Source organism: Mya arenaria, chromosome 4 (assembly GCF_026914265.1).
Source record: "Mya arenaria isolate MELC-2E11 chromosome 4, ASM2691426v1".
Lineage (NCBI taxonomy): Eukaryota > Metazoa > Mollusca > Bivalvia > Myida > Myidae > Mya > Mya arenaria.
Window position 1 is genome coordinate 21444493 of NC_069125.1, and position 20760 is coordinate 21465252.

Sequence of the window (20760 nt, forward strand, 5' to 3'; positions counted from 1 at the left end):
GTTCCGAGGACTACCGATAATGACGAACTCTCCGAATCTTCCAATGCATAGGGATTAGGCCGAAGCTTATAAAATAGTGATAATGAGTTAAAGATTATATCGTGGAACATTTGCGGATTAAATAATTATTATGAAAATGCAGATGTCATCAAGTACATGTACTTAAGTACCTTAAACATTATGCATATCTTTGAAAGATGGAGTATGGTTAAAGGAGAATTTAATGACTTTATTAAATCATATGTTCATTATAACTTTGTAAGAACTATGAAAAATACTGCTAGGCGTAATAGTGGTGCGAATAGTGTCTTTATAAAAAGTAGTTTACACAAATTGATATCAATATAGCAAATTTATAACCATTTTGAAAACTGTATTGTTTTATACTTCAAATCTTCCTCTATTTATAATTGCAAAGATAAATAATAATGCATTTTACGTATATATCTCCTGAAGAATCTTGTTGTTACAATGATAGACCTGAGAAAAATGGCATCAATGATATGTATAATCATTTAGAAATCATGATATATTATTATTCTAATGCATTGTTATATTTGTCAGGTGACATGACGTGTAGATATAAAGACCTTTTGGATTATATACCGCTCGACAATCTGTATTGTATTTTTGGTAATACTGATTATGATGGTAGTAATTTGATAATCATCATAATAATAAGAATATGTTACGAGGTAATGACTATGGGAAATCTCTCGTTAATTTAAGTTGCATCATTGATATTCATTTTTTAAACGGTCGCTTTCCTGGTGATAAAGATGGCGATTTTACATGTTTTTCAAATGATGGTGCTAATTTTGTTGATTATATGGTCGCTTCTTCTTCGTTATTTCAGTACATCAAAGATTTTAAGGTCTTAGATAGAGATGATTCTGACCATTTTCCCTTTTGGTGTGTTTTTGAGTTTCCAATGATTTTACATGATAATGAACAGACCAATGATGTAAACTTGCAGGGCTCAATTAAGAAATTCCATCTGCGCAGTTCTGTAAAGGATGATTTTTTATTGAAATTTAGAGACTTGTTAAAAAATCAGTATGAATTACTGATTGGATCCATAGGCGCGAATGAAAACTCTGCTGTATATTTTATTACTTCCTTATATCAGGAAGCGGACAGCTGAATGCTGCAAAAGTTTTGATATGTTTCTTCTCAGCCCGCATGGTGGGACGATGAGTGTGATCGATTTAAATCAATGATATATGCTGCTCTACGTAAATTCAGAGTTACTAACTTAGCATCAGATCTCCGGTTTTATAAAACAGGCGAAATGATTTTAAGAATTGTTGTGACAGAAAACTATACGAGTATTAACGTTCGAATAGATTGGCGTTAGTAAATAGTAGTGATAATCCCAGTTCGTTTTGGAAAATTCTAAAGAAGAGTAATCCCATTAAAGCTATTGACTCTAGTATTTCTAGTGAGGAATGGTTCCAGTATTTTCGTGGTCTTTTATTTGTTGAAGACTCTTATGTTGTTGATCCTTATGTTGGAAATGATCATGTATATGCCGATGAAACGGCGAGCACGCTTAATGACCCGTTTACATTACATGATATTGACCTGTCCATATCAAAACTGATAAATGGTAAAAGTTGTGGACTTGATGGTATTCCGGTGGAATTTTATAAATACACACTTGCTAATATTGCACCAGTTCTGATATTGCACCAGTTCTTAAATACTAGAAACAGGTAATTTTTCCGCTTCGGTCTAGTCCTTGCAATATAACTGGAAACATAGAGGCATTTCTATAACGAACACGTTATATAAACTTTCCTCCAATGTAATTAATAAACGATTGTATGACTGGGCCGAAGAAAATCAGAAAATTGATGAATCTCAGGCTGGTTTTCGTCGGGGATATTCAGCTGTTGATAATGTTTTTTTGTCTACAGGCGATGACTCAAAAATATATTTCCAAGAAAGGTGGCGTTTTATATTGTGTGTATGTGGATTCAGTAAGGCATTTGATAAAGTTAACCATGTTAAGTTGTTTTCATCCTCAGAAAGAAAAGGTGTGTTTGGAAATCAAGGAAGAGTTCTGAAATCAATGTATTCTTGTCTAACCTCTTGTGTCAAAGTCTCACATAGTGTCACGGAGTCATTTGCCTGTAACATTGGTACTAGACAAGGATATAAGTTCAACTATATTCGCTCTATTTATAGACGAGTTATCATCTATTTTTAGGCTAAATTGTGGTTCAGGCATTTTATACCTAATGATATTCCAGACATTCTATGTTTATTGTCTGCCGATGATGTTGCCAATTGCGCTGAAACTGCAGCTATGTTACAACAACAGGTAAATGCAGACGATCAATTTTATTTTAATACTGGAATGGAAATAAATCTTAATAAAACTGACATCATTGTATTCCGAACTGGTGGTCCTCTACAAGCATATGCAAAATGGTAATATTGTGGACAGTCAATTAAAACTACTGCTGTATACAAATATATGGGATTGTTGTTTACTTCACAGATGTCTGGGAGTTCAGCTCATGTTAAAGTAGCTTGTCAGGCACAAAAGGCTATTTTTGCTTTGAAAAACTATCAAAATATCAAAAACCGTTTTGTTACTTTCCGGCTGAAGATCTTTTCAAGAGTTTTGATACTGTGTTATGGCTCCCAAGTATGGGGATATGAACCATTGAAATGATTCAAAATAAATTGTGTAGACAATCTTTACCTGTCAGAAAAACTACCAATCCTTGTATGGTTTTAGGAGACTGTGGAGGATAACCATTATGTATAACATATTTTACAAATTGTATAAGGTATAGCTGTAAATTATTATCTATGTCATCTGGAAGGTATCCAAGGCAATGTTACATAATGTTTAAGTCCCCAGATGATGCAGGAAGGATCTGTTGGGCTACCAAAGTAAAAAAAAGTCTTCTTTTTACATATGGCTTTGGATATGCTTGGATATCGAAAGCTATTGATGATTGTAATTTATTTGTTAAAATGTTCAGGGACAGGATATTTGACTGTTTTACTCAAAAATGGCACGATAATGTGAGTAATGCCAGCCGATGTTACCACTAAATCCACTTCAAAAGTTTACTTATGATTTGCATATTTAACTTGGAAGGCAATTAAGCATGGCAATGCATGATCGATTATGCCATTTCTGTCTACTGAACTATAATTTATCTGAAATTGATTGGTAATATCATGCCTTTTTTCGTTGAAAAAACTGTACAAATATAAGGAATCAATATTTGTTTTTATGCCCTATTATTCACAAATGACTTTAACACAATAAGCAAATTAGCAGTGCACATATTTCATCTTATGAATTGTATCAAGGAATAAGACTAATTATACTTTTTGTACACCTTTTCATATCATGTACTATGACACAACTATAAGCATTACGTATGATGTTTACTATTTTGAAATGTATTTTGGGCCTGAGGCCTTTATTTACAAAATAAACTCTTGACTTAACTTGACTTGAAATCACTGACAACTTGTAAGTCAAGGATATATTAAAATAAAATATCCCCATCAAAAGCAGGAAGAACAAAAACTCGCAAATAAACTCTATGATGTCCATTTAGGTGGACTTATGTAAAACCATATGACGATAGTTTGTAGCCATAAATAATTAAAATACGTTTGTGACGCAATACAGTTTTGACCATTTTGATGGTTAGAATAACGCAAACTTTTAACGGAAACTGAATGAAAATCTTTCGTATGGAAACATTTTGCCAGTTTCGCAACAGTAAACAGGTAGCTTTAATGCTATTTTTGGTTAACGGTAGGCGGTGATCACTTTTTAAACAAAATGTGTTAATAGTTCATTGCATAAAAAAGTTAACGAAAAAACAGCCTTTGGATATGAATATCTACATCAACTTGAATGATGCAGTTGAATATTAAATTTCATATTTTGTGCAAGTCCAACAGGTTTGTAGCTGAAATTCAGTCCCGTTGTGTTGGAAACCTATTAAAATCAATTGTTTAAGACTACATAAAACGATGACTGTTAAAACAATATTTACCCAAACGTTTTCAAAGGTTTCAATTACATCTAAAAAATTTGGCTGTAGCTTTTCAAACTACCCATGAATTTGTATTTCAATAACTGACTGACATAATATGGAACTAACGGTGTCGTCAAAGCCACTATTGATTTTGTAAAGTGTTGTCAATTGTAAAAATTATGGGGAATGACAGTATGTTAATGTATATGTAACATCGCTGTGATTTATCATGTCGCTAAGTGGATCTCGTCGAGTGTTCGTTTTTCCTGCAATTACTATTTATTACGTTGTTCCTTGTACTTTATTGTTTATCGTTATGGTATTTTTCGCGCAATTATTGTTCATAGATATACTTTGCTGTGGTAATTGTATCCTTCCTGAATGCGTTTAGAAAGTATTAAGCTATACATATTGTTACACTTGTTAGGTTCGTTCATTGTAGTATTCGGTTCATCAATCGTTCCCCAGCATCCAATTGTGCACATAACACATAATGATTTGATTTGATAACAGTCACACCTGAATACATATTGACCACTCAATTGTAGTTACTTTGACCAAATCAAAGAATTAATAGATATGGGAATATGGATCACAGAAACAAGGTTATGCAAATGGGTAAACACATATTGCCAATTAACTCGTTTTAGAGTTTCACTCTCTGTCTTGATATTTTGATACAACATACTTGCTTGTCAAGAAGAGCAATTTGGAAACAAAAGGACAATTATTTTTTATTTGTCCCTAATTTAATCCTATTGTTATTAACAAGTATCACGCGTTCAACATAAATGACGTAACGTCATTGGTCCAGGACTGGTCACCCCATATTTATCCATATTGGGTCACCAAATTTATATCGCACCAAAATGGAGTCTATTTTCCGATTCTGATGAATATTCCGATGAATAAATGAGGCATTTAAACATTGAAACAGATTGTCGACGTGAAATATATGTTTCGGGGTTAGTAGGTCACCCGATATGGAATAAACGGGCTAAAGGAAACCATATCGGGTGAGAGCTGCTTTAGTACGTGGCCCAATGTGGGATAAACGGGGCGCAGGAAACTATAGTCGGGTTCGAGCTTCCCTCTCACCCGATACTGTTTCCTTTGCCCCGTATATCCCATATCGGGTCACCTACTAACCCCGTAACTTATAATATAGATACATTTGTTTATCATCATAATCAAGGGAAGGCTTGATAAAAAGTAAATCCATTTGCGCCAAAACTCTTTATTTCAAGGGAGATAACTTAATTATTCTTTTGAAATTCCATACGTTTGTTTTGAATATATTCTACGCCACTTTTTATCTCTTTGTAGTCAAGGGAGGTAATTTGGTAAAAATGGGTCACCTAGTTAGGGTTCTTGTACTTCACAGAAAGTTTACATTGCCATACTTATGATGTTGAGGCTTAAATTTCATATAATTTTATTAAAAACTTTTGAAGTTATATGAAGTCAGTTAATTTGCTGAATTTTCATAAGTTTACAAAGTGAAATAAATCTGACAATAAGTATTTTATCACAATGTCAAAATTCGCATGTGAGTTTTGTTTGTGGTCAACAAGCGTTCGCCTTTTCCCGGGTACTTCGGTTTCCCCCAAAACACAAGACCACACTACTCTCGCATAACATCGTGCCAGCAAGAGTGATAAATATAATGCTGTATAATTACATAATAAATACGTTCAAAATAAAAAATATAAACCGTTTAAGTTTTTTTGGGGGGTTTTATCAAAGTTAGCCAAAATACTTATAGATTGGTCAATATTTAACCAATACCCTAACTGCTAACCATTCAAACCGTTTTCATGATTCACCCTGCCAAAAGATAACCTGTGGACAACTTATCAACGTTTTATACAATTGACTGCATATGAATTGCCCTAATTACCGGGTCGGACCAAGACTTGATATTAGAGAGGGACACACTTTGGGAAGCTTAACTTAACCAGTGTGCCCCTTTAACAAGGAATCATTAACTATAGGCTCTCCAAGTGGTGTGTAGGGTTGAGGGGACTCCCTAAGTAATAATATGGCTGCATTCTTTTAAATTGTATGCATATTGAATTAACCATTTTGAAATGAAAATGTTATTTGGACATTTGTAGGGGGCGCGCGTTGGGGCTCCTTTCTTCATTCGGAAATAGGGTTTACTTATTCCTGGTGTGGCTTACCATCCCTGTTGTTGGTTAGCTTAGTGGTTGTGCGTTCACTTCGATGGCGGATGTTCGCGGGTTCAAATCCCGGCAAAAATTAAACATTTAGTTCCTCATTTTTACTATGAGGGTGAGGGCAAATTTAGTGTCATACATGCAAAGCTGCGGGTGCATTGTAGTGATCTAAATGAAGTATCAATAGCCCAAATTTGCAAAGTGGTGAAATTGAGGACACCTGTCATTTCTTCTTCACCTGTCCTCTATATCATGCACAAAGGCATCATCTAATCGACCAACTGTTTGCTTTAAGACCTATGTCACTTCAAGTACTACTATTTGGGTCGAACAAAGCCACGAACCTGATCAACTCAACGATATTCAATCACGTTTTGTACAACATTCGCCAAACTAGACGCTTTTGATATTCTTAAGATAAATTAGAACAAACTTGATTATAAAAGACCTGGGGCCATATTCAATAACCAACTTAAATTGAACTTAACTTTAAGATTAGAATCTAAGTGTTTTGACTGGCCTGTATATTTAGCTGCCCAATAGACTGAGTGGAATCACTGAGGCATGTCTTACGATAAGGAAAAGACCAATATTGAATACTGGCCATGACCTGACCTATCCATGTACACCATTACACGCAGCTTGAAAGAGTGACAGAAGCGGGGCATAGTATGGGCTAATAAGCTCAATCAATTATGTCGAGACTTATTTGGTTTTGTGCATATACCACTTGTTTGCCTTTCATGTATTGTTACCCCGGAATGTCTTTGAATCATTGATAATGTTCTAACTTTGTGTTCTTTTTAAATAAATATTGTTTAAACCAAAACCCGGCAGCGTCATATCAAAATACATGTACGTTAAAATTTTATATTTTATACAATTAGCTACCTTGTCTGGCGCTCTGTATTAAATGTGTTGTACTGGGAACATCGTAAACTTACTACTGGTAAACACTCCCGTGACCTTTAATTAATTAAATTAATTATCTGACCAAAAAGCTAGACAGAAATGAAATAGCCCAGTTAAATAAGTATATCGGGTGCATGTCGACCTTTCCATTGCTGAACTTCAAGATATAGGGGATTGTGTGGCGTTAAGGAACATTTTTTCTAATGCTTTTTTATATTTACTGCTGTTTTATGCTGAAAGGTTTTGATCAATTTGATATTTTCACTGCACAATAAAGAGTGAAAATATCAACTTTGAGAACTACTTTTAAAATCCATTATAGTTACGTACCCTAGATCAAAACAGAACACTTCACTTTGAACCAGAAAATGTTGGAAAATAAAATATTTAAAGTTTAAAGAAATATTTCATAAGTTTAAATAAAGATACATTTTTAAATTATTAACTTACCGTTTATAAGAAAAATGATTATCCCATTTTTCAAATGTTTCCTTGATCTTGAAGCTGAATGTTGCTGAACATTTGCTTTTATACCAAAAAAATACAGACGAAAACAACTGTTCGAACATAAATGTTATATCATCGTTCAAAATTTAATATATTTTGAACTGTTTGTCGTTGTTATACGTAATACGAACTTCCTTGAAAATTTACACAACAATTTACTGATATTTTTTACCCCAACCACGCCTTAAAATTTGTCGACAAACTAGCGTGGTCTCATCATTACCTGGAAATCGACCTGTCTTCAAGCAAAACAGATCTCTCTGACAATAAGATGACTTAATATCCATGTATCATGAAACACACTCTAATACTAAGATAGATGTTTTATATCCAATGATTATCCGCAATTGTTTTGCTATCACATTCGATCTTTCAAATTGTCATTCAATAAATGGCGGCGTAATAATTTGGTTATGTCGTCATGCCCCGCTTAAAATAAAAATGTTTTCTTTAAATATGTTTAACATAGATGCAAAAAAATGTATCTTTATTGATTTCTGTTCATAAAATCTTTGCACTAAAAACGAGCGAATAATTACGTATAACAAGAGGGCCATGATGGCCCTAAATCGCTCACCTGAGTAAAAGAGTTTAACCTTTGTTATTAATATAGCTTGTTTCTCAAATAATATTGAACAAGAGCTGTCAAAGTATGTGACAAATGCCCCCCAATGTGACATTGATCTATGAACAAGTACATAAAAAGTTGATCTTGCCTTTATGTGTCAAATACATATTGCAAGTTATATTAAATTGCCTCTGAGCATAGAAAAACCCCCAATCATACTAAATGACAGCCAACACTCTTTATGTCCTCATATTGAGCATTCCATTGTGAATAAACACTTAGTGTATCTTTCACCTTAGAGGTAGGGACATGGGTCTTGCACACGACACGTTGTCTTGGTATGTCGAAAACATATGGCAATTCATTTTAAAATCTGTCCATATAAGAGTATGTCACAGCGCGGACACGACAGACTATATTTTCCTTCAGGTTGCCATGGCAACCAGAGTTCTGCATGGAATAATTTTTTTGAACAATTTTGAAAAAGCACCAACCAAGGATCATTCCTATGAAGTTTCATCAAAATTGTCCAAGTGGTTTAGGAGAAGAAAATGATTGTAACCAACTGTTGACACTTTTCCTTTAGGTTGCCATGTCAACCAGAGTTCTACATGGAATTAATTTCTTTGAACAATTTTGAAAAAACACCAACCAAGAATCATTCCTATGATGTTTCATCAAAATTGTCAAAGCGGTTTAGGAGAAGAAGATGATTATAACCAATTGTTGACATTTTCCTTTAGGTTGCCATGGCAACCGGGCCAAACAAAATTATGTGAACAAATTTAAGAGAGGTCCATGCAAGGACACTTCAAACCAAATTTGCTGAAGATATATCAAGGGGTTCATGCGAAGAAAATGTTAAGTTTTTTTTACTAATTTTAGCTCTGGTGGTCCTTAAAAGGGGCCAAACAAAATTATTTGAAAAGACCTGACAGAGGCCCATGCTAGGATGCTTCAGACTTGAAGATCCATCAAGCAGTTAATAAGATCAAGTTGTTTAAAGGTTTTTTCTATTTTTTGCTCTGGTGACCCCTAAAAGGGGCCAAACAAAACCATTTGAACAAAGTTGAGAGAGGACCATGTAAGGATGCTACATATAAAGTACGGAGTCATTCTGACCTTTACTTTCAGAGGAAAAGATGTTTAAGTGACAAGACAATGTAAAAACAAATGACCCCTGAGCAAGGCCAATTTGACCCCGGGACAATAATTTGAATACCTTTGGTGTAGGTCCATTAGGTAACACTATATACCAAATATGAAAGCTGTAGGTCTTATATTTTGGAGATGAGGATTTTTAAAGTTTTATTATATAGGACTATATAAAAATATTGAAAACCTAAGCCTATGAACACGGGGCTAAAGTTTGAACAATCTTAAAAGTGGTCCGATAAACAATGCTTCATACCAAATATCTAAGACCTTCGCCTTTTGGTTTCGGAGAAGAAGATTTTATAAGTTTTCATCATATACATATATAAGGAAACCCATGACCGGGCCATTTTTTGACCCCAGGGCCAAAGATTGAACAATATTGGTACAAGTCAACTAGATGATATATCATGCCAAATATCTAAGCTCTTGTCAATACTTGATTTTACGTGTGTATCTATATATGTATGTATATTTGTTATTAATTGTTGTATGTGGCCCATATTGAAAATTGGTATGTGTACTTAATATGTTATCCAGTTTAAATTAAGACGTTACTTGTCTTTGTGAGTTCGGAGAAGATTTTTTAAGTTTTCACTATAACACATATAGAGAAAACCCATCAGCCCCGGGGTGTGGCCAATTTTGACCCCAGGGCCATAATTTGAACAAACTTTGTAGAGGTCCACTAGACGATGAATCATGACAAATATCTAAGCTCTAAGCCACTAAGTTCAGAGGAGATGATTTTTGAAGTTTTCACTATAAACATATAGAGAAAACCCATGACCCCCGAAGGGAGTGGGGCCAATTTTGACCCCAAGGCCATAATTTGAACAATCTTTGTAGAGGTCCACTAGACGATGAATCATGCCAAATATCTAAGCTCTAGTCCAAGTAAGTTCAGAGGAGAAGATTTTTGAAGTTTTAACTATAAACACATAGAGAATACCCATGACCACCCAGGGGCGGGGCCAATTTTGACCACAGGGCCATAATTTGAACAATCTTTGTAGAAGTCCACCAGACGATGAATCAAGCCAAATATCTAAGCTCTAGTCCAAGTAAGTTAAGAGGAGAAGAATTTTGAAGTTTTAACTATAAACATATCAAGTATACCCATGACCCCCCGGGGCGGGGCCAATTTTGACCCCAAGGTCATAATTTGAACAATCTTTGTAGAGGTCCACTTGACGATGAATCATGCCAAATATCTAAGCTCTAGTCCAAGTAAGTTCAAAGGAGAAGATTTTTGAAGTTTTCACTATAACACATATAGAGAAAACCCATCAGCCCCGGGGCGGGGCCAATTTTGACCCCAAGGCCATAATTTAAACAATCTTTGTAGAGGTCCACTAGACGATGAATCATGCCAAATATCTAAGCTCTAGTCCAAGTAAGTTAAGAGGAGAAGATTTTTGAAGTTTTAACTATAAACATATCAAGTATACCCATGACCATCGAAGGGGGTGGGGCCAATTTTGACCCCAAGGCCATAATTTGAACAATCTTTGTAAAGGTCCACTAGACGATGAATCAAGCCAAATATCTAAGCTCTAGTCCAAGTAGGTTCAGAGGAGAAGATTTTTGAAGTTTTAACTATAAACATATAGAGCATACCCATGACCCCCAGGGGCGGGGCCAATTTTGACCCCAGGGCCATAATTTGAACAAACTTTGTAGAAGTCCACTAGACGATGAATCATGACAAATATCTAAGCTCTAGGCCAAGTAAGTTAAGAGAAGAAGATTTTTTAAGTTTTCACTATAAACATATAGAGAAAACCCATGACCCCCCGGGGCGGGGCCAATTTTGACCCAAGGGCCATAATTTGAACAATCTTGGTAGAGGACCATTTGGTGATCCTACCTACCATATATCAACGGCATAAGCCTTGTGGTTTGGGAGAAGAAGATTTTTAAAGTTTTTCCTTTCCATTGCCATGGCAATCAGAGTTCTGCATGGAATTTAATTCTTTGAACAATTTTCAAAAAAGACCACCCAAGGAACATTCCTGTGAAGTTTGGATGAAATTGGCTAAGCGGTTTTTGAGGAGATGTCGTTTAAAGTAAAAGTTTACGGACGGACGGACGGACGGACGACGGACGGACGCCGGACAAATTGTGATCACAAAAGCTCACCTTGTCACTATGTGACAGGTGAGCTAAAAAAGAATATCAGAGAACTTTTTCTCAACAAACCGGAAATAGAAAATTGACAGCTAAGTCATCAGCTATTATATATATAGAGTTTCGTGAGGAGCGTCTTACGGGTGGCGGCGTAATAAACACCTTTTTCAAAAAGGGGGTAATTAAGAAAATAAATGAAAATACTAACAAAACTCCGAAAATAAGCATAAAAACAACAGAAAATTTGTTTATTTCAGTGTAAGATCGTATTTTGCTTCACTCGATCTTACCCTGAAATAAACAAATATCCTTGATCTCCTGCCTCAAACATATGCATTAAAACATGATTTTGTCAGTCAATGGTCACACGGTATGTACGAAGTGTAACGGAAAAAGGTACTTTGGTTGCCGACGATGCAGGTTGCATGCTCTCTCATTTGTTTTATTTGACGAAACAAACGAAATTTTGTTGAAAAAAAATCCGATGGTGATTAGAAATTGCCTACCTAGATTTTTTTCGGAGTTTGGGTCTTAAAATATCCATTTCGTTGATGGAAATGTACTGAAGTTGTACATTTTTGGAAACTTCGTTATATTCTGAGAAGAATCCAAGATGTTTGGAGACAATTTGTTAAACAATAAGTCAGGTCCAAGCTTTACGAAAAAACAACCGTCCGTAAGAGGGTCTTATCATGTCAACCTAATTAGAATATTAGTATTTAAAAAAATATCATTGAGTTTTTGGTTGATATTTCGGGTTTTGCGATAGATGATCATGTTTCAAACAATTTTGGTCTGAAAAATATTTGTTTTGACTAATTTGTCAAGGAAGGGGTGTGGCCATAAAGTGGGTCACGTCAGTGCAACTGCCGCCTGTGTGGTGAACGTAACCTTGTTCTGGAGCTGAATGCATTTTTGATAATATGCTGCGATCAATGCATACTTCACTATATAATTATATTAACCTTTTGTAGATGTAGCTCAATTGTTTTCTCAAGATATGAAAATTGGAAATATCAAAATGTAAACAATATCACGTGACAAATTTGGCCTCATTCAGAACAATCGTATAATGTTACAAATTTGGCGGGAAAACAACCGAGAACTAAACAATGAAATCGCATGACTCGAGTTAAAGAAGAAACTTACTTTGAAGATTAACAAAGAGGAAAACTGCAAACACTTAACGCGTAACATTTATAAAAATCCACAGCTGATTCCTTAAAATATCATCTTCGGCAATTATTAAAGTTCATTGCATATCATAATCGCCCAAAACTAAAAAGTAGGTCACACTCTCAATTTGTTTACACTAGTGTCGATGTACAGTTTCATTGTTTTGAAAAATGGAGCATTTTAATTATGGCTTAAGAAATACTGTTTAATTCGAAAGACACGAAACCTGCTTTGAAATATATGATATAAATATATGATAACAATAGTTTTTTAGTTAACTACGTAAAAAGAAAACAAAAATACCTTTTTCCAACCGCCAGCGTATTGGCCGCGATATCCCTATATATCCCTATAGACTTTGAGCGGAAAAGAGTTTTGCCCCTCTCCCCACCCTCAAGTTTATGCCTTGGCCGTTGGGGCGTTTGGAAACTACAGCATTTTAAAGTTCGTTACCAGATAAATTTAAACTTACGAACATAGCTTTCACTTGTAAAATACTGTCGTTTTTTAAAAGAAAAAGTGTAAAAAACTGTTTTAATTCAATAATATATGACGTAATTTTACACACCAATAGTTTTTCAGCTAAGAAAAAAGATGCTTCATGGCTTACTATACTGTAATTTACTTTACTTCAAAACTTGCAATATTTTATGACGAAAAACAAGCATCAAAATCAACTGCATCGATCTGATGAGAAATCTTTAATTAGACATTTAACTTCAGACATGACAGATGAATAATACATAATGTCAAGTTAAACTTTAACATTTATATTACGTTACATCATCAAAAAAGTATGTTGGCTGTTTATACATATTAAACAAATAATGCCTACAATGAGCATTTATCGTCATTGTGCAATCCAACCTATACAGTGATCCACAAAAGCAAAATACAAATATGATTTAGAAAACCAATCACATTTTCTGATGAATGTGCATGTAAAATACGTAACTTTGTTAAAATACGTTACAGACAATTTCTTAAGTAAACAGGACTAGATTTATTAACTTCACACTTTTCACATCACATTTCTTATCTGTTATGCAAGATTAAATTGCAAAATCAAATTGAACGATCATTATATTATTAAATTTAAATTAAAGATATGTCACAAAAGGTACTAATCTGCATATAAAATACTTTCCTTCAAATTCAATTACATGACTTGACATTTTGACTCGATAAGTCATAACATATCACTCCTATATATTTTATGTTAATGAACTAGAAATATCAATTGCATTCTTAAATGGGAATACTATTGCATCTGTCAACTGTAGTTTACGTTACCAGTGTTAACAAGAATATCCTTAACCATACAACGGGACAATTTATAATTATAATTGTACACAATATGTTAAAAAGCGCAGTTTAGAAATTTGCTGTACACGCTCGTGTGTTCCTTTACATGCAATTTTCTTACATGACATTTAAACAATTAGGCATTTGTTAACAGTATGTGTCATATACATGACAAATTGTAATGCTCATACATCTAACCAATTTTGCATAATTTACAAGAAAAAAAATGTCTACACGTTCATTCATTATAGTTTAATTTTGAAAAACATTCTGCAATCATTGAAGTCAAGTAACTACATTTAATGTTCGTAATACTTTTAAAAATGTACTTTTACTCCCAAATATGTTTTCCCGCAAATCGAAAACAATTATTTTTATTACGGATACTAAGTGTAGACGCAGACAACACGGTATTTTTACCTTATGAGACGGAAATAGATCACATTAAATCTTTAGTACTCACCAATCTCAGAAAACTGCGTGCTAAGATATTAAATACACTATTACAATTTTATTATCAGTAAATAATATTTTCCGAAAATGCATTATTGCGTAAGTTTCAAAAGTAATAGGTTTTTCACTCAAAATCTATGTTTGTTATACATGTGTGTGTATTGATTTTGAATAAGAGTGTCACTTTAACCAATATGCTCGTAATATAGCAATATCCTGTTCTAGTCTGTATCAGATTCACATTCAAATACGATGTCAATCATATTATCAAGCTCCACTTCCGAGTCACTGTAATTTTCTTCTTTCCTAAAACACAAACTTTAAATAACTTCTTGTGAAACAATTTTACCACATGTCCACATGTTTTCGATACTACTTGGCACTTATATCCAACCACTTCGTTTTATATCTCAAAGTTGTAGTGGGTAATTTTCATGAAGTATTGCCAGACGTTTATTGACATTGGTAGTTGACAATTGCTTTTTAAGGGGTGCTCTACAACTCATGTTAAAACTGTTATAGGAGTCTAGAGAGAAACCTTGAGATCCTAGGTTATTTATTTGTGCAGAATGTGTCATATCTCAATTTGTTCACCTGTATATATCTTGGTTTACCATTCAGCAGAAAAAGCATTCGATTCTTTCAAGAATGTGACCAAGTTTAGTCAGTGTACCCATATGGAATTGGTAATAGTCCTTTTCTAGGATTTAAAGGGGCACCATTGTTGTATCACACCTTGTGAAGCTATAAATTGCTAATATTACTGAACAAATATTTACTTTGTTTTGACCAATTTCATATCAAATGAAAAATCGCCGTTTGTTACCTACACCAGCATGAACAAAACCTGAAATACCTCGCTTAAACAACTAGGATATATTGAGATCTAACAATGAACGTTTTAATGGCTGCCTCTTGTTAGGATGAAATCGATGCCTTCTAGTGAACTATTTCAACATTGGCACCTTCAAGATTTTAACATATTTCTCTTAGAATAACAAGGTCTCAAAACTTTACTGCAAAGTTGTCAATTTTTCCTTGGTCGAAACGTAAACATGACATTTATGTTACTAGTATGTCATTGTTGCCCATAAAAGCCATCCATCCGTAGGAGTTCTTGTTTCGGGACCAGATATCAAGAATGTTGGCGCAGCTCTTTTTTGTATTCAACTTATTTAAATAAATCAGGGTAATCAACCAGCTTTCCGAATGTATAAGGTATAGGCTTTGAAGTGTTGCATTGCCGACATATGTCTGTGCAACATCCTCACATGGTTTTAAGCACTCTGTGTAACATATCATTTCTATAAAAAAAAATGCTTTTTATGTTACGTTTTAACTGCAACGTAATTCACACCAATTCGCGCGGTATGAATAATAAGAAAATCGAACTTATTAACGATGATAAACCAACTTTTATCTCGTAAACGATCATTATACATGGAAGAAATAGTACAGATAAAACTCAAAAGTAACTACTTAGGGTAACGCAGTTTAAAAGTCCTTTAATCACGTATGCCCCCCTCCCTCAGAGCGTAAACATCTCTCATATTGTGGCGTTTTGCTTAAGCTTTAAGAAAATCATAACCTTCAAAATTCCCCATGGGGGAGCAGGGTCAATTGGCAGCTTAAAGTCTACTATTCTCGATCATCTAGACGCTTATATCTGATCCGAGTCAATACCGTTCAATGACAAAAATAGACTGGTTCTCCGATCTTCTCAGATTATTGTTAGGATACATTCTGCGCATTCGTGATTTGTTTTTTTTATGTAAAAATAGTTTAATAAAAACAGAAAAGTATGCTGAACAACTGTGCATTGATGACAATTTTTTTTAAATGTTTTTTTTTTCAACTAAACTCTCTGGTTTAAAATTGCATTAATTTTTTAAAGCTTCACATATATATTAGTAGATTACTAATCTTAATATTCTTCTGCAAACTCGAACAGGAACCAGTCTAGTGATAACTGCTACGGAAATATCCGAGAGCTGACGGTAAGAAACGGCGCATGCGCGACCAAGACGACTTACACGCAACATGCGCAAGCCCATTACACCAGAGATAGTTTAAACACAACCAATATATGCGCTGGTGCTGATGTATCCGCACAATAAAGTACTCAAGATAAATAAAGTGTTATATTATGTATCTTTCTTTTGGTAATGCATGTTATCAACAAGAATACAGAGAATGAGTAAAATACATGCATTACATATCAATATAATATCACATGATCGACATGAATATTAACACATACAACATTAATTAACGTATATTGACTAAACAATCTTGAATAAGATTATCTTTTCCCTCGAAATGTTAATTTCAAGGTTATGTTCCTGCAACAACAAGCTATACCTCAGCAACGTTTGATTTTTGTTTTTCAATTTGAGACTGAGGGTATTATGATCACTAAAGACGACAATCGGTAAAGGTTAAGAGGTCAATTCAAATTCAAAATGTTAAATAGCAAGAACGAGAGCAAGACATTCTTTCTCTGTTGTAGAGTGATTTCTCTAATGTTTGATGAACCTTTTATGAACCTTTTACAAAAGTAATGAGCTGTATGATCAACCCTATAATTTTCCTCTTGTATTAATGTAGCACTTGCACCAATGTCACTGGCATCTACAGCCAACTTATAAGATTTGTCTGATGCCAAAAGAACTGGTGTTGAGTGTGGTTTTCAATCAAAATCATCTAACATTTGTCTTTCCAAAACTAACATTGACAAATGCACACCCCAGTCCGTGCGAATAAGATCACAAGCTCCAGAAGAAGTCATTTCGTAATAAGGGAGAGTATCTGCTAAAATAAGAGATCAGGAAGCTTGTCTTAATATTTTAATAATATTTTAGTATAGTAGAATAAATAATAAAGTAGGAAAACTTAAGTGACACAAAACCATCAAAGAGGAATGGAAAAAAATAATATCATCCTATAAAAATCAGACTTGGGCTCTGTGAACTTTTGCATTGCAATTAATACAAGTCGGTGGTTCTGGCTTTAAATTGACAATACCTGTAAGTTTGGCTTCATCACGTCGTTTTCGCTTCCTTTTCAAGGTTAAGCACTCGGAACTGAGGGGACCAGTTCACTTGTAATACTAACAAGTGCGTTTAACCAAGTAACTTTGGTTTGGTTTGGTTTGAATGACTTTGGATTGTTTATGGGAGGAAGTGGGTTTCAATTATTTATCAAGGAACAGTCATCGGCCAGACGAGCAGTGTCTTCCAAAAATATTCTTGTTTTTCATACAGAATGACTTGACATCTGAATGCATGCCACTTTTAATTATTAAAAACAACAACATAAGTAAAGGTTATAGAACTTAAGTTCTAGCGAAAATGTACATGTGTTTGGCCAATTTCCTTCCTACAAATTCTAAAGTTTTGCAAATGCACCTCTGGGACCAACTCATAACCGTTAAGACTGAGCTCTTTAATTGTGCCATGAATTGTTCAACACTAAGCTCCGTGTAAATTTCACGAGCTTTGCCGATTGAACACTGCAAAATAAGGTCCAGAGCTCTTAATTTTAACACATCTAACAAATATAGGCTAAAAATGTCAAAGGGGAAATCAAAGTTTATTTTAATGATGTAGGTCATTATGACACTTAGAATAAAGTACTAAATTTAATATACCGATACATGTAACGCAATATACCCCAAAGAAGGAAATAACCTGAAACTCAAACATCAAAAGTAAACAAAGTTTTTATTCAAAATACGATCAAAACAAAGGCATTTTTAAAAATCTAAATTCCCTTCTACCTAAAGAATAATCTAATGTACCAAGTCAAGTCAAGTGTTTTAGCAAAGTAAAACAAAGAACATTCTAGATGGCATTTACTGACAAAATAAATTGAGTGAAATATAAATATCAAATAAATATGAACTCATTTTAACAATATTTTAGCGTAAGGCGAAAAGTATGAACCATTACTATGGGTGCCATAGATTTAAAGATTTTAATAAAGTTTTCTGTTATATAAGACAAATATTAAAGAAGTAGCAATACATTTTTAATATTTTACCATTTTTACATGTCAATGGTTAAATTTGGCCAGTACATATAATACCTGGGTATATATTTCTGCGTACGTTCCTACAATGAGGACAAACTAACAAATACTGATTTACATATTCTATAACATTTTTATTACAATTCTTTTCATTTTTAAGTATTCTCGGTTTATATTTATATATCTTCAATATTAAGGTTGTGAGCCTAACTTATCCCTAACTTATTGCTATTGATGCAAAATAAACATTTATCAATCGCAAAATCTTGTTATAGATACACATAACACTGTAGTTTTTCTGAACATCTAACATTTGTATACCATTGTTGTTGGCAACAATCATATAATCTTCTAACAACAGCTTCTATCTGTAAATTCGTTACATGTTCAAATGTTAATTAATAAGCAAATCAAAGTTCATGACCTGTTCAAGTGTTACTGTATTCGCCATTAACGGATTTCATATGAAATACCTTATACAACGAAACTCCAGATATGACCTTAAACCAGTTCTATTTTATACATATAATTTGTACTTAGAATTATAGTTTTACATGTACTCGCTCGATATCCTGGGTTTTATGGAAACACCATACTTCAGAACCATAGGTATAAGTACAGGACTGATCATAGCATCAAATAGGTTTAGTTTATCACGAACATCTAAATATATAACCTCACAAAGTCTGTTCAATGAAAACAAAGCACGCAGTTCCTTCACCGTTTTTTATTTGTGTTTGCAAACATGTGCAATTTGTGAGAATTGCTCTTAATATCAAGCATAGATTGATAGTGGAATTTCATATTATTTTGTTTGCATATCCCATAATTTCTTTGTAAAATGTGTAAAGTGTTAAAAACAGGAAAAAAGATGTTTTGCCTAAAATTGAAATAGCATGCAAAGTTGACCAAATCTATGAACTCTTCTAACTCTTATTATAGCTGTCCTTCGACGAAGTCTTAAGTACTGAATGAGACTTTTTGTGATAAAAATGCATTTTCCACGATAAACAGACCTTTTGGAAGAAAGTTCAATTGTTTCTTTACACATTGTAACTGTCAATGCCACTTAACACCATTATAACAATAATATAATTATATCAATGCTCCTTTTCTCTTGTTTTTTTCCAGATATACGTATTCGTGACAGTTTCTTCCCTTTGCGTAAACTCCCCATTTACTTCACTTATCGACAGTGAAATAGCACAGCTGGAGCGTTTCCAGTTCACCCGTCAGGACCTTCGCAACGCAACCATGGCCGCCTACGCACCAGCGTCGTCGTGCAGGAACCATCGGGTTATTCCGTCCACGCCTCTCCACCTTAAGACACTCTGTCCTTGGGAATATGTGCACACAACAGACATGGATCGCTTCCCACCCGTCCTCACCATGGCGAAATGCACGTGCCGCTCGTGTCTTCATGACGACAGCCATAGGTGCATTCCCGTATTCTACGCCATAGACGTGCTAAGGAAGCAGTGTATTGACGGCGTGATCACATGGGTCCGTATGTCGGAGCTGATCTCAGTAGCCTGTACATGCGTGCGTCCTACTGTTCACGGCAATACCCGGAAACGCATGACTGATCTGGTATTTACCAAGAATAGATTGTCAAGGAATATAATTACTTCAGCTATGGATTTTGATTACATTATTCCAGACTGGATAATTGTTGACAATCAGTCATAAACTAATTATAAAAACACAAATTATTCACTAAAGTGTCGAACCTTTACAATAATATTATATATAGGATAAATTAAAAGTGTTAACGATCTTTTTATTTTTATTAAAGAACGTTTAAATATTTGTGTGAAATTACTTTTACGATTTTCACGGACTCATAAAAAACAAGCAAGACCTAAGAACCTTGTACGAATACACTTCAATGTATTTAAATAGATTTATAAATAGTTCTATACTTGTGATGATGTTATGTTTTAATAGAACGTGTGATGGTGTTTATGCAAAGCCTTCCAGCAAAGTTCAATTCGAACCTTAAAATTTAAACCTTTTTACATCCAAATTTAAGCTAATATATCGCAGGTGTGATGAATATCTCATGGGAGATGGTTTAGTGTGATGTTGTGGAATTTACGAGTGAAATTGGAATGAAAAGACAGGTACCATATAACCCGAGCTAACAAACAATCGTATGATGTGTTATGTCTATAGGTGCAATACCATCGGTGCAACAAGTGACATACGACCTTTCAGACCACTTTAACTACGTCAATGTCCATAAATCTTTTAAACCGATTGAAATGTGGACAAAAATGACAGATCCACCACAGCCCATACTGACCAACATTTCTATTAACTTTTA

The 20760-nt window shown here is 34.1% G+C and overlaps 1 pseudogene; it reads left to right on the forward strand.

Annotated features, from left to right (window-relative positions):
• Positions 1 to 267: 267 nt before the first annotated feature.
• On the forward strand, positions 268 to 20123 carry LOC128230693 (uncharacterized; annotated as a pseudogene).
• Positions 20124 to 20760: the final 637 nt, after the last annotated feature.